At 44.8% G+C, this 3664-nt stretch overlaps 1 pseudogene; it reads left to right on the forward strand.

Moving 5' to 3' along the window:
* The first annotated feature begins 1537 nt into the window (after window positions 1-1537).
* On the forward strand, window positions 1538-2398 carry LOC102863548 (annotated as a pseudogene).
* Window positions 2399-3664: the final 1266 nt, after the last annotated feature.

Genomic DNA, 3664 nt, shown 5'->3' on the forward strand with positions numbered 1-3664 from the left:
ACGCTCATTGGTGCTCAAGGCCTCAAACCGGTTCCTGAGATGGTTTTGAAACTCGAGTGGGATAGACTTAAGATCAAATTTTGGTTCCCGTGGACTTGATTTCATTTTCTTCAACTTCAGTTTGAACTTGCATATGAGTAGTTGGTGGTCTGTCCCACAATAAGCACCCGACCTGATTTTCACTGCTGTTATTGAGCTTCTCCACCGAGTCTTTCCACCGATGTAATCTATTTGATTCCTATGCATGCCATCAGGTGAGATCCACGTGTATAGCCTGCGTTTATGTTTCTCATAAAAGGTATTTGCAATGAATAAATCATTGAATGTGCAGAACTCTATCATTCTAACTCCAGCCTCATTTCTCTCACCGAGCCCGTATTTTCCAGCTACTGAACCTTCTTCTCTGTTCCCAACTTTTGCATTCCAGTCACCCATTATTATCAATGCATCCTGATTGCATGTTTGATCAACTTCCGACTGCAAAAGTTGGTAGAAATCCTCAGTAATTAATGGAATACCAATGTGGAAATATAGAACAACATCATTAATACCGCATGCAAGCAAAATTCTAAAGTTCATTAAACAATTCTAGAATAGCACATAGAGAGCCTTCATAGTTCTAGCTGGATTTAGAAGAAGCTGTGGCACCAGGAATATCATTTCTAATGTCAGATGGATCTTGGCTGAAAGCAAGAAAACAGAAGAATATCTATTTATGTGATACTGACTATGCAAAGGCATTTGACTGTTACATAACAAATTATGGATAACATTGAGAAGAATGGGTGTCCCAGAACTTGTAGTTGTGCTCACATGAAACCTATAACTAGACCAAAAGGCTGTTGTGTAAACAGAGCAAGGATACACTACATGGTTTAAAATTAAGAAGGGTGTGCATCAGGATTGCATCCTTTCCCCATACCTATTTAATATATATATTGAGCAAATTATTTGTGAAGCTGAACTCTATTAAGAATGTGGTATCAGTATTGAAGAAAGGAAGACTCGAAGGGAGCTCTGGTGACCTAGTGGCAAGACGCTGCACTGCAATCCCAGAGGTAGTGGTTCAAATCCACCAGATGCTCTGCTGGAGAAGGAGGGGGCAAACTCCTCCTGTACCAGTCAGATCTGATTTGACGGTACAAGTGAAAATAATACAATTTAAAAAAAAGAAAGGAAGGAAGACTCATCAGTAATCTTCATTATGTTGGTGACACAACCTTGTTTTCTGGAAGTGAGCAGGACTAGAAGCACTTGCTGCTAAAGATCAGAGAATACAGCCTTCAATCTGGAGTACATCGCAACGTTAAGAACACAGAAATTCTCACCACTGGACAGATAGGCAACATGTTGTTAGATACAGGAAAGATTGAAACTGTCAACGACTTCATCTTACTTGGATCCGCAATCAATACGTACTATTTCCCTGGGAAAGTCTGCAGTAGGGGACCTCTCCAAATTATTAAGGATATTAGTTTGAGGATTAAGGTGAGTCTGATTCTTTTCAATCACTTGTTATACATCTGAGACCTAGACAATGAAGAAAGATGACAGAAGTAATGCGCACCTTGTACCCTCCCGTAGTCCCAAAGCAAGGCTCCACCCTGACTCCAGACCCAGCCGCTGCCCTGCCCTACCTGCTCTGATCGGCCCCCTCACCGCCCCCAATCCCTCTTGTTCCAGCTGCGGAGGCGGGTCTGCTCCCCATAAACAACAGCCACAAGGACCTGAAGGACTACAGCTCCCTGTGCGCTCAGGACTCACAGGCCTGGCAGGTCTCCCTCTTCAATGGCCTCTCATCCCACTCTGTGGGTGGCCTGGTGGACAAGAACTGAGTGCTCATGGCCGTGCACCGCTAAAATGGCAGGAGGCTCCTGTGGGCTCGGATAGAAGTTCGCCTCCAGGGTGAACAGCCCAGGACCACTCTCTGTCGTCCACCCCAAGTACCTGCAGGGCTCAGACCCCATGATTCCCAGGTGCTCAGAGGACTCGGACCTCTGAGCTGGACAGACCTACAGAGATGGGGGCCTGAATCCAGACCCTGCGCCTGCCCTTGATCAATGTGTCCATCCTGGAGAACAGCGTCAGACTGCTGGCTGGGACACCTCCCCAGCTGGAAGACTGAAGTACAACAGCCGCCTGAGTTGAGGTACTGAGCCATAAGAATGTGATGTCTTCTACCCTGGCATGGTCGGCAACAACATGGTGTGTGCAGGACTGGATCAGGGCCAAGATCCTTGTCAGAGTGACTCAGGTGGCCCCTTTTTGTGTGATGAGACCCTGCAGTGCATCCTTTCATGGGGTGTCTACCCGTGTGGCTCTGTCCAACATCCAGCCAGAGTACAATCGGACCTGCAAATTTGTCCCCTGGAGAGATAAAAGCATACGTTCCAACTGATCCAGATGTTCATTGTTTTCTTTGTCATCTACCTTCTGGCTCCTCCCTTCCTCGTCTGTTCACATCTTTCCTATTCCCTCTCCCTGTAAGGATTCCCTATGTACACTGTGAACGGCAGTGGTAGTAAGATTTTGTTCAGAACACCAAAGAAGTATTAACTCCTTAAAATAACCAACCATATAAGATCAAAGGGACGGCATTTGACCAAGGATAAAACTCAGATGGCAGAAACGGGTAGGATAGGAAGAGTGCAGATACACTGTGAGTATGTTACAAAAGTAATGTTACAAAACAAAATGCTGTGAATGTTAAAAGGAAAGCCAGTTTGTGCTGTAAACTTTGACTCAGATCACAGTAAGAAGAATTTTTTTTAAAAAAAAGTAATGGCCACATCACCAAAGAAGACATTCAGATGGCCAACAAGCACATGAAGAAATGTTCAAAATCCCTAGCTTTAAGAGAGATGCAAATCAAAACAATTATGAGATATCATCTCACCCCAGGAAGAATAGCAAAATTTAACAGAAAGCAAACAACAAATGCTGTTGAGGTTGTGGAAAAACTGAAACCCTTATTCACTGTTGGTGGGAATGGAAAATGGTGCAACCACTGTGGAAAATGGTGTGGCGCTTTCTCAAAAAGTTGCAAATTGAGATACCATTTGATCCAGCAATTCCCTACTGGGAATATACCCCAAGGAGACCATAACTGACATTCAAGAAGATATATGCACACCCATGTTTATCATGGCTTTGTTCACAACAGCAAGGAGTTGGAAACAAACTAAGTGCCCATCAAAAAACGAACGGATAGAGAAGCTGTGGTATATTCAAACAATGGAATACTATGCTGCATTGAAAAACAAGGTGGTGGTTGTTGTTGTTATGTACCTTCGAAGCGAGGCGTTTGTGACTCCTAGCGACCCTACGTAACAGCCCTAAACCCTGCTCTATCCTGTGCCAATCACACTGCCTCTGACACACCCACCCCGATTACCCCAGTCACCGAGTCAATCCATCTCATAGAGGGTCTTCCCCTCCTGCGCCGTCCCTCCACCTTCCCAAGCATGATTCCCTCTCCAAGGACTTGTCCCTCCTTGCAACATGCCCAAAGTATATCAGATGAAGCCTCAGAATCCTTGCCTCCAAGGAGTTTCTTGGTTTAATCCTCTCCAGGATGAATCTGTTTGTTTTCTTGGCAGTCCATGGTACATTCAATACTCTTCTCCAGCACCACAGCTCAAAGGCATGAATTCTCCTTCTGTCT

This window comes from Elephantulus edwardii, unplaced genomic scaffold (genome assembly GCF_000299155.1).
Source record: "Elephantulus edwardii isolate Elephantulus edwardi_28Jun2011 unplaced genomic scaffold, EleEdw1.0 scaffold00155, whole genome shotgun sequence".
Classification (NCBI taxonomy): domain Eukaryota; kingdom Metazoa; phylum Chordata; class Mammalia; order Macroscelidea; family Macroscelididae; genus Elephantulus; species Elephantulus edwardii.